The sequence below is a fragment of the Budorcas taxicolor genome, chromosome 3, assembly GCF_023091745.1.
Source record: "Budorcas taxicolor isolate Tak-1 chromosome 3, Takin1.1, whole genome shotgun sequence".
Taxonomy (NCBI): Eukaryota; Metazoa; Chordata; class Mammalia; order Artiodactyla; family Bovidae; genus Budorcas; species Budorcas taxicolor.
Genome location: NC_068912.1, coordinates 114,296,510 through 114,308,473, shown reverse-complemented (window position 1 = coordinate 114,308,473; position 11,964 = coordinate 114,296,510).

Sequence of the window (11,964 nt, the reverse complement as noted above, 5' to 3'; positions counted from 1 at the left end):
TATGTATACGACTGATTCGTGTTATTGTATGGCAGAAAGCAACACAACATTGTAAAGCAATTTTCCTCAAATTTAAAAAAAAAAGAAAAGACGGGTATTTGGAAATGCTTGGAGAAGGAAATGGCAACCCACTCCAGTATTCTTGCCTAGAAAATCCCAGGGACAGAGAAACCTGGTAGGCTGCAGTCCATGGGGTCGCAAAGAGTCAGACACGACTGAGCAACTTCACTTTCACTTTCTTTCTTTCGCTGTGTTGTTTTGGTGAGTCATGCATTTTAATTTACCCTTAATTGTGCTCTGTGTGGCAAAGGAAAGACCTCAAGGAGAGTGGACCAGCATCAAAAACTTTAAAAATGTTTAAATATCAAAGGGAGGATGAATAATCCATTGTCGTATGATGAGGCGTAAAACAGAGTAATTAAATACAATGAAGGAAGATCAATGGTAATTTAAGCTAACTAAAAAGGAAGAGGAGATGCTCTTTCTTCAACTATAAAATTATCAATGAAGAAATTTTCATGGGCACCATCTGTTGAGATATTTAATATTAAGCTAGATAAATAAGTCAAAAATACTTTGTCCTCTGATTAGAGGACGAACCCAAACTGAGTCACAGAATATCCTGAGATATATACAATCATTACTTTTGTACTTGGGAACATGAGATCATCAAAATTTGGAATTGCCATTAGTTTATGAAGAGCTGCTCTGAGGTCCACTACAGAACTTGGGGGTAAGAGAAGAGTCTTTCTAGTAAAACTAGTGTATCTCTCAAATATAATCAAGGAAACCAGCGTGCTTACAAAAATATCAAAAAAAAAGAAGAAACGTCACTGAAATTGATGATGGTATTGTTTACTGAAGATCCTGTCATGCAGTTTTGGCCCACTGACCTCTGCCCTGTAAGTCCCATTTCTTAGGTGCTTTACTATAATATTTGGAGGGAATGCAGGTGTAGGGATTCTAGCTGTTAGATGGGTGGTTTCCTCTGAAGGCATCAATGCTCCTCTCCAGTATCTGCAGTTGCTTTCCTTCCAGACAGTCCGAGAACTGTTTCCTGCTCCTCGCAGTCTAGTTGTGGCTGCATGACTTGCTTTGGCAGAGCTGTGAGTGGATGTATTACTTTGGCATGTATTACTTCAGGAGGGTGTTTCCCTGTCCCCACAGTCAAAGCAAGGCAGCGTCTGTGGAGGCGACCCCAAGCCACCTTGCAAAGGAAGGACCTCCAGTGGCCTTTGCAGAAACAAGAACAACAGCTCTGTTGCTTTGAAGCCCCGAGTCTTGGAGACATCACAGCAGCATTGCCAAGTCTTATTCTGGTACAAATCCCAACAGTAAATTAACCAAATTTCTGGCTGTAAGTCAATCTCCTCTAAGTGTAGTTAGTATGAATCAGTTTTCCAAGGCCTCATCAATCTTGGGACAATTGAAAATATGAAATGTCTAAATCGTGCAAGTTAAAGAACAGGTTCTGGAGCTACAGAGATGCTGCTAGGGTCACAATCTGGAAGAATCAGTCTTGTCCTGTCAATGTTCTTCAAAAAGAGGATCAAGACGGGCTGCAGACCTGAGCTCAGGGAAGGCTCCTGACCACGAATGCAGGAGAACCAATCACGTTCTGTCTACAACAACTATACACAATGCAAGGCAGCATCACTCCACCCCTAGCTGGCTCTGGGCAGAGTTTGGCCCCAGTCAGAAAACTGGTTAACATCCAGGTTACATTTGACAGACTTTAAGTGAAAGTGAAAGTCGCTCAGTCATGTCTTACTCTTTGCAAACCCATGGACTATACAGTCCATGGAATTCTCCAGGCCAGAATGCCCTAGTGGGTAGCCTTTTCCTTCTCCAGGGGATCTTCTCAACCCAGGGATCAAACCCAGGTCTCCCACAATGCAGGCAGATTTTTTACCAGCTGAGCCACAAGGGAAGCCCAAGAATACTGGAGTGGGTAGCCTATCCCTTCTCCAGGGGATCTTCCCAATGCAGGATGGAACCCAGGTCTCCCGCTTTGCAGGTGGATTCTTTATCAGGCGAGCTACAAGTACAAAAGACTCAGGCTTAGTGTTTTTGTTTGCGGTTTGTTTATATACAACCCTCCGACTTCACTTTCACTTTTCACTTTCATGCATCGGAGAAGGAAATGGCAACCCACTCCAGCGTTCTTGCCTGGAGAATCCCAGGGATGGGGGAGCCTGGTGGGCTGCCATCTATGGGGTCACACAGAGTCGGACACAACTGAAGTGACTTAGCAGCAGCTGCAGTAATTATTGTGCAGCTGGAAATGTGAAAATCGAAGCTAAACCACAGGAAGGAAAAAATTGGACTTGTATGTGCAAACCTCCAGCTATTAAATCATTTTGCCCTTAAAGTGAAAGAAAGTGAAGTCGCTCAGTCGTGTCTGACTCTTTGTGACCCCATGTACCCTACCAGGCTCCTCTCTCCATGGGATTTTCCAGGCAAGAGTACTGGAGTGGGTTGCCATTTCCTTTTCCAGGAGATCTTCCCGACCCAGGGTTTGAACCCAGGTCTCCCACATAGTAGGCAGCAGCTTTACCATCTAAGCCACCAGTTAAGTCTATTTTGCCCTTAAGAAACTACCAAACCCCTGACAACGGGAGAGAGATGGGGGTAATGAAAGCCGACTAGTAGCTGCATTTACTGTTCCAGGGATCAACACCCCTAGCCCAAGGCCTGATCATGCTCTGACAAAGAACTTGGAGACTTACGCTCAGTGAGAAAGGCAGATACTGAAGACCTCCTATGTGTGAACAGTAATATGAAATGTCCGGAATATGGAAATCCAGAGAGACAAAACCAGACGAGCGATTCGTGGTAGAATCACTGTCGGCTGGATTTGAATCTCAGCCGGACCCACATTCCTGGAACTCATCTCTCTGCATCAGTGTTCCCTGCTGTGATCTCAGGGGCCACCTCTCCTCCTGGGAACCCTGGTCACCGCTCCCTCAAATCTGGGGCAGGAGGGCACGGGTCTGAGTCCGCACACAGACACACGGCAGTGCAGCTGCGGGGTTATCTGCCAGTCTCGCCACGCTCAGGGATTCCGCATCACAGCCCTAAATGAGAGGATGGAAGTTCGCCTTTATTATTTTTTTTTCCATTTTTAAAAATTATTTTAGTATAATTGCTTTACAGGGTTGTGTTAATTTCCTGCTGTACCAAGAAGTGAATCGGCCATATGTATACATATATCCCCTGCCTCTTGAACCTCCCCCCACCACGCCCATCCCACCCTCTAGGTCATCACAGAGCACCGAGCTGAGCTCTCTGTGCCACACAGCAGCTTCCCGCCAGCTCCACGCCAGGCTGAGTGGCCTTATTCTTGGCTTGAATTTTCTCCCCTCATAGAGTTGCTGCTGCCAGCACCATTAATCTGTTCCTAAACCATGTGTTGGCCCACGGACGATGTTCATCTGTCTTTACCCATGCCACACAGTTCCTTCCTCTATTAAAACTAATATTTTAATTGCAAAGAGGCTCTGCTTGGAAGTCCTTCCAATGCCCCGGGCTCTCTGCCTGCACTCTTAATCTGGTAGGACTCGCCTGACTGCAAGAAACTCTTGGAGCCTCGAACAAGCTTAGCAGGTCTCACTGAGGCAGCAAAAGAGGAGACTGTTATAAATAAGCTATCAGAAGACCCCCTGCCCATAAGTGGTTCTGGCTCCTGAAACACTGCTGCTGCTGCTGCTGCTGCTGCTAAGTCGCTTCAGTCGTGTCTGGCTCTATGCGACCCCATAGATGGCAGCCCACCAGGCTCCCCCATCCCTGGGATTCTCCAGGCAAGAACACTGGAGTGGGTTGCCATTGCCTTCTCCGCCTGAAACACTGAGGCAGGCTCTTTGCCTGGCCCAGGTGAAGTTCATGACCAGAGCCTCCTGTTGGACTTATTCCGGCCATTTGCTACCCACAAGCTCTGGAAATCAGCTTCCGGGTGAGAGGAAGGAGAGGCCACCTGTCCACATCCAGCTAGATCATGTCCACTTCCTACCCCTCCCTGCAAAACAGTGTGGCAGCCTGCAGTGAGCAAATGGACAGATGGACAGATGGACAGATGAAGGCCCACTGGGCTCCTGTCCAGCATTCTAGGGCTCAGGATAGGCAGGAAGCAGGTTTCCCTTCATCTCCCTGTATTTGATGTGGTTTTCATCTCCCAGGAAGTCACCCTAGGACCCCAGGGAAGCTGCATGGCATGAGGGAAGGGGCAGCCCCAGCTATGGGGAGAACGGGCTGAGACGGAGGTTGTGCTGCAAGTTTGGAGAAAGGGTCAGACCAATCCTACTGACTCTAAAGGCACAAAGATGCTCCGAAGGTCAAGGTAGCAACGACCAGATCTCTTGAGTTGGGTCCAATTAGCCTCTCCTCCCTTCCACAGCTTGGCCTCCCAGCATCACACATCTGGGAGGGAACCCCAGAATCGAGGGCAAGTGAGAAAGGCAAGTGAGGCTCAGCATTGTTGTGTCTGGCCATGCCTCCCTCCGTGTGAAATCGCTCTCTTGAGGGTGGAGTCTACATGTCTGGGACCTTCTTGAAGAAGTTCCTCTGACACCTAGAGAAAGTGGGAAGGCCTGGGTGTCCGAGGCTGATGGCAGGCTACCCAACATTCACTGTAACTCAGGGTGCTTGGGCTTGAGTTTCAGTATCCAGGAAACCACGGGGCTACCCCTTCACAGGTGCAGCTTCCTGTCTGTGCACCCAAACTCAGGCTATCCTACTGAATTAATCTGAAAATTGCTTCATTTAATCATCAATCTGGCAGCAGAGTTGTACTTAAACTTCCAGAGGGAGCTGTTTAGCCAGCCTTATGCTAAACACAGATTCATCACAAAGAATTTTCCACGCTTGGTGATGGAGGGCAAATTCCACCTTCACTCCTGCCACTCCATAAATAATTTTTCCCACCTATCAGAGCAGAAACGCTCTGGCTGATTTGTGTTGAGGTTTGACAGAAAACAACAAAATTCTGTAAAGCAATTAGCCTCCAGGAAAAAAACAAAAATCAAAAGAAAACCAATTATTTTTTAAAAAAGCACTTCTGAAGAGTTTAAGACTTTATTCTGACTTAACTGGTTGGGAAAGCAATATTGGGAGTTTTGACAGTCCATTTGATCTCATTATCTGAGTCTATAATCTAAAGATGTGGACGAACATTTACCGGGAATGGTTAGATGCCCTGGAAATGCTCCGCTGAGCATGTCCATGAACTCTGTTAATTATTTACTAGTCTTAATAGGTTTCTGTTACAGTTTATTTGTTAGAGATCATTGCCGGCTCAGCCCCGGGTCTGGGTTGAGGTGCTTGTTCCCACAGAGGCTCACCTGGGAAGAAGGAACCACCAAGCCTTGCCAACATCCCCGAAGGCCTTTGGCTTTGTCTCGTTTGTCTGGCCCCTGAACTGGCGGCAGAAGGCCCTCACCTCTTCTCCAGCAGCAGAGGCAAGTCAACCCCCGATTTCTTCCTGGAAGCAGCTCAGTGAGTCTTCTGGTGGGTCATCTGGTCACATCCCATCCGTTGTATACAGCGGCCACTCGGCCTGAGCCCTGCCCCTAGATGGAAGGAAGCATGTTAGAACACGATCAAGGGCTTCCCTGGGGGCTCAGTGGAAAAGAATCCGCCTGCCGATGCAGGAGGCATGAGTTTGGTCCCCGGTCCGGGAAGATCCCACATGTCGTCCCCAGCTAAGCCGGTGCGCCACATCTATTGAACCTCTGCTCTAGAGCCTGGGAGCTGCAACTACTGAAGCCCACACACCCCAGAACCCACGGCTCCTCAACAAGAGAAGCCACCCCAATGAGAAGCCGCCACCCCTGCTGCGGGGAGCAGCCCCCACAGCAACTAGAGAAGAGCCCATGCGTCAGCGCAGACTGGGCACAGCCAGCAGAGGAAAGAGAGAACACGAACAGGCAGCATCGCACACGGCTCACAAGCACCACACTGGGTATTTTGCTAGAACCTTCTCTCCCAAGAGTCCTCCCTCCTCCCAACATTCCTGTGAGAGAATCAGTGGGGCCTCCGCAGCCGAGTGAGGTAACCCAGCCCGTGTGCTCCTTGGTAAAGGGGGTGACGTAACCCCCTCGGTGCCCACCTTCCCCTGGGCAGCACAGCTGTCTCTTCCCTTTGCATTGACCTTCTGGCTGGCTTTTGCCGACCTTGGGGGTGGCACACACTCCTCCACGTTAGAAAATCTCCTTTAATGTCTGTGCAGGTGATGAACGTCTGCAGAACTCTGAACACACATGACAGCCTGTTATAACGAGAAGCAGAAACAGGAGGAAGGATGTGGTCGTCCCCGGCTGGAGTGAAACACGCTCTGGGCCGGGTGCCTCATCCTGAGTCACCAGGCCGCTCCCTGCTGTGTTCTCATCAGCTCTGGGGCCTGTGAAACACATTGATGGTTTCCTTTCCTGAGCTCAGAAGAGGCCCTGGCTCAGCTCTCCACAGTTTAGTAGAAAAGACTTCAATGTGTAATGAGTCCAGGGTATTAAATTTCTCTTTTTATAGACAGTCCAGCAAACAGTGAGAGCCTTTAAGGAGAGGGTGAAATATGAACTGCAACGTGCTTTGCTGATCCTGTGTTCTTCTGAGCTTGAGCCAACAAAGTAGCTAAGGATGCTGCCGGTAAATGCATTGAAACCTTTGCTGTAGGGCCGCTGATCATTCTCGAGTGTCTCTTCTGCCCAGATACCTTCCTGCTCCACCCGCCACCTTGCAGAAACCAAAGCAGTCTGCTATCACGGGAGCCAAACCACAACGTCTATGCCCCATCCCGTCCTAAGAGGATTTTTGTGGCCCTGGTTATGGGGTGAATTGTATGGCCCACCTTCACTCCTACAAATTCACGTGCTGAAGCCTTAATCCCCAGGACCTCAGACTGTGACTGTATTTGGAGATAGAAATATATATATATATATATATATATATATGTTTTGGCCGTGCTGGGTCTTCATTGCTGCACATGGGCTTTCTCTAGTCGCAATGTGCTGGCTTCTCATTTCAGTGGCTTCTCTTGTTGTAGAGCCAGGGCTCCAGGCAGAGCGTGTGGGCTCAGTAGTTGCGGTGCCTGGGCTTAGCTGCCCTACAGCGTGTGGAATCTTCCCAGACCGGGGCCGAACCCCTACATTGACAGGCAGACTCTCAACCCCTGGACTACAAGGGAAGTCCCTGGAGATAGAGCCTTTAGTAAGGTAATTAAAGTGAAATGAAGCCACAAGGGTGACTCTAATCCTATCTGATCAGTGTCCTTGTAAGAAGACATTAGGACACACAGACCTCAGGGGTGTTCGTGCTCACAGAGGAAAGACCCTGTGAAGCGTCAACAAGAGGGTGGCCATCTGCAAGCCTAGGAGAGAGGCCTCAGGGGACACCGACCCTGCTGACACCTTGTTCTTGGACTCCCAGCCCCAGAACTCTGAGAAAATAAATGTCAGTCAAGTCAGCCACCAGAATATGATATTTTGTTATGACATCCCAGGCAAACTAATACAGGCACTAAAAAAAACTCACTCTTTTTCTGATGTGAAAAAAAAAAACCTTAAAATATCTTTGACTCTAAAAGCTTATTTCTTCTGAGTTTAAAAGGAATTGCACCATTTTTGTGGGCCCCCTGAAGTATGGCGAGCTTTGAGCAAGGCTCCCCTTGTGCCTGATGGAGAAGCCAGCCCTGCCATTATCCAGGGCACCTGGACCACTCTTCACTGAAGCTGGTTTTCCCACTGATGCTGGGTTTCTCCCAGGGCTCTCTGCACATCAGCTTACATTTTATTATGACCCCAAGCCAGGCCGCTGGGATCAATGAGCTTTGCCATTTCATAATCCAGCCTTCCCCGAGAATCTTTGAGGGGTGAAGCAATTTAGAAGCACCTTGATAAACACCAATTTAATAATCAGCAACGAGGCCTCAGGTAACGATTCACAGTCAGAACAATGTCACCCCTAGGTGACTGCACCCCAGCAGTGGGCAGTCTCTCATGCCCCTTGATTAAACTCACGGATGCATTTGAAATCAAAATAGGATTCCAGAGGTGGAAATGACTTAAAAGAGATCACAGAGAACATTTCATTTACCACAATGCAATTATACAAATTTTATGTGCAGCTTCAATAAGACTGGAAGCTTATTTATTAGATCAAGAAGCCACTTGAGCTCTTTTATTATTAATACATTGACACTGTCCCCCAGTTGCGCAGGGCTTGGACAGGTCTGTGGCCCAAAGCAAGAAGATTCTGTGGTGAAGTATGGGCCCACCCAGGGTAGAAGGGGGTGGACATTTCAGCTGCAGGAGGTATCTTTAAGAACAGAGAGGCACAAAACAGGCTAGCACACTCAAGGCAGGCAAGCGGGTGCAGGTGAGTTGGGGGCACAAGAGGAGAGAGGGCTCAAAGGCAGAAGGGGCTAGACTGGTCCTAGGGGGCTGTTAAGGTTTCCGTGGGGATAAGCTTCTCAGAGTCCATTCCCAGGAGGCCATGACATTTCCAGAACAGGAAATGTGACCCCATGTGTAGTGGGCTGAATAATAACAAGCCGCCTCCCCCGCCAAAGAAAAAGATGTCTGTGATCTGATCTCCCAAGTGTAAGTGGCAAAAGAGAACTTTGCAGGTGTGATTAAGTCAAAGGTTTTGAGATGGAAACATTAACCTGGATTATTGGGCAGAGTCAACGTAAACACAGGCATCCTTATGGGAAGGAGACAGGGGAGTCAGAGGAGGAGATGCGTTAAAACAGAAGCAAAGCTGAGAGAGAAAGAGAAAGGGAGGATAAAAGAGAGCGAGGGGAATTTGAAGATTCTATGCTGCTGGAAAAATGGAGGAGGGGGCCATGAGCCAAGAAATGCCGGTGGCCTCTAGAAACTGGAACGGCAAAGAAGCAGAGTCCCTTCTAGAGCTTCCAGAAGGATCACAGTCCTGCTAACCTACTTTATGGTGCCCCTCCAGAGCTGTAATATAATAACTGTGTGGGTTCTCTAAAGCCACTCAGTCTGTGGTGATTTGTTACAGCAGCCACAGGGAACTAATGCATGTGTAAGAAATGGCATCTCATTTGACCCTGAGCAGGGACAGCTGTCCCCTTTGGAGATAGGATCATTCTGCCCAAGGGTCCCCGTGACCAGCCAGCCCACAGCCAAATTGCTATAATCCTAGTTTCTCCATCTTGAACAGGAATTTGAACAGCAAGTTGGCAAAGACTCAGGGACTGCTAGCCCATTACAGTTTTAAACCAGAAGTCCACTACCACAGCATGATAGACTTTTAATAATATTCAAAACAAGAGTAGTTGCCATGGCAAAGTACCATAAATATCACTTAAGCAACTCAGAGATGCTATTGCTTAAATAATTAATTGCAGTGTTGGCTGGTTTTTGCTGCTCTGTAGATAAACACTGACTGTATGGGATCTTTTCTTAAGACAGTTGAATCGACATAAATGGACCCTAGTTATGTTTATTTCTGGTTCTTTTTTTTTTAAATATAATGTCCAATGCTTCCAAGGAAATGCTCTTAGTCTTAAGGGAGTTCTGTATTCTTCACTTAATCAAATAATTCATTTTGCCCCAGAGTCACTGGGGAGAAGTTAAAAGATGACAGTCTTCAACTCAGTTCATAGAAGGACTTTCTGTGAATTAGATCTGGGACATGGAAGCCACAGATTGGACCGTTCTGTGAATTAAACAGGACGGTGAGAGATAGGAGTTTCCCAGGTGGTTGTAGCAGTAAAGAACTCACCTGCCAATGCAGGAGACGTAAGAGACACAGATTCAATCCCTGGGTCAGAAAGATCCTCTGGAGAAGGAAATGGGTGTGAGACGCTGACGAGATCTTTCCTTGCCCTCTGAAGCTGCTCAAGAGTGCGGCACTTGTCATGAAGACACCTCTCCGGGCTTCGCCTCTCCAGGGCCGCCATCAGAGATGAGCTTAGGATGAAACCCTCTGTTGTCCCCATGGAAAGAGAAGCCAAAACTGGTTAGAGATTCCTGCCATGGAAAATGGCTCCACCAAGAGATCCAGAAGCAGGAGGTCATGAGAGGGGTCAGAGTGGTGGGAGTGGCGGGGTAGACGAGCGTATCAAGTCTTAGCTGGGCCTCTCATACCTGGACATGTGAGAGCCAGCACGTGGGTGCCTGGGTCAGAAATGGGACTCATGACTCTCCACGCAGACAGAAGACCATGTGGTCAAGGCCAGCACCTTGCTTCTAGAGAGAGGGGCTTGCCATAAAAAGGAGCAATGATGCCAGCAAACCAGGACGGGACAGTCAGTCCACACATACATGTAGAGAAGGGAACAGGTTTTTTTCCTTTCCCTCCCTAATGCCCCAACCCCAGACCAGGAAGAGAGGAGGCCAGACTGAATGCCCATTTGAAGCCACTGGAGTCTGCTCAGAACTTGAAAATAAAATGTGAGATTCAAACTAGTGAGCAGGACTGGATCTTAATAACAGAATGAGACTTCTTCAGTAGGAAGAGAGCCTGGAAGGTTGTGAAATCCACCTGAGGTTGTGGGGAGGGAGCCTGGTAGGAAAGACAGATGCGGCTGGACAGAGTCCAGGTCCAGTCAGCTCCCACGGAGGGAATACGCCCCTGTCACCACACTGCGCAAGGAGAGGCCTCCAGAGACGAGCTCTTCCCAGCCATCTCCAAGATCTCTCCCCCCATCTGAATCCATCCCTGGGGTCCAACCTCACTTAAAACGCCCTGTAGACACTGTTTGGGGGGAGGGGGTTAGGCTGTTGTTTGTGTTTGGTGCCTTGAAGAGCTCCTAATGTTCTAGAGTCTATGCTTTCACACATTATCTCGTACACACAATTTTGTAAAATGTCAACGCATTTTTGCATTTATTTTTGGCTGCATCGTGTCTCAGTGGCGGCACGTGGGTCTTTCGTTGCTGTGTGCTGGCTTCTCTCTAGTTGCAGCGTGTTGCCAGGCTCAGTGGCTCTGTGGCATGTGGAATCTTCGTTCTCCAATCAGGGATGGAACCCACATCCCCTGCTTTGGAAGATGGATTCTCAACCACTGGACCACTAGGGAAGTCCCATATTTTTGTAATTTTTAATGGACTCATGGATTGCTTTATAAACTGCTACTAATTTAATGACTACAAAATTCCCACTGGATATCAACGCCATTATGTAATTAATCAGCCTATCATGTGACCAGGGCCAGAATTGTGTGGATAATTTTTTCTTCTTCTCTAATGAAATGTCTCATTTATTTTTATTCTCCTTTTAGTGATTCAAGCACTTGATGTTTGGAGGTTCAACAGCATTTCCTAACCACTCTCCAAAAATAAGCGTGGTGCTTGGTGTACTGTCTGTGGTGGGGAGGGGGTGAAGCATGATCAAATAACCACAAACGCCGGTAATGCTAACAAGCTAAAATGTTATTAAAGGAAAAGAACACGGCACAGGGAGGGGATTACAGACGAACTTGATGCATGATGGAGGGGGTGGGAGGGCTTGGTCATGGGAGGCTTTCCTAAGAACGTGACAATTGAGCTAAAATCTGAGGACCATTTCAAACATCCTGAATTGCTGGTCCCGCATCATCTTGCTAGGAATTTAAATTTGATGCTTACAAAACAATTTGAAAGAGAAAATTGAATTATAGCACCAATAGCAAAGGAAAAATGAGTTTAAATTCTCCTTAGTTCAAATCTCTAGGCAAAGGCCAGGATAAGAAGGTGTCCCCAAGCTGCCTTCCGATTGCTTGTCATTCTTAGAAAGAACTGAGAGGGCAGAAAATTCCATCCCTGTCAGCCAGGGGCCTTTGAGGAGGGGCACCAGACTGAGCCCAGGATGCCCCAGTCCGTGGGCAGTGCGTCTGGTTGGAGGGACTTTGTCCTGAGTTGGCTTGATGGGGCTGTGGAGACACATTCAGCCTGTCACCAGGTAAAGTTTCACCAGAATTAAAGGGCTTTAAGTGGCTTGACCTGATAGTACTGGGCTGTGGAATTCA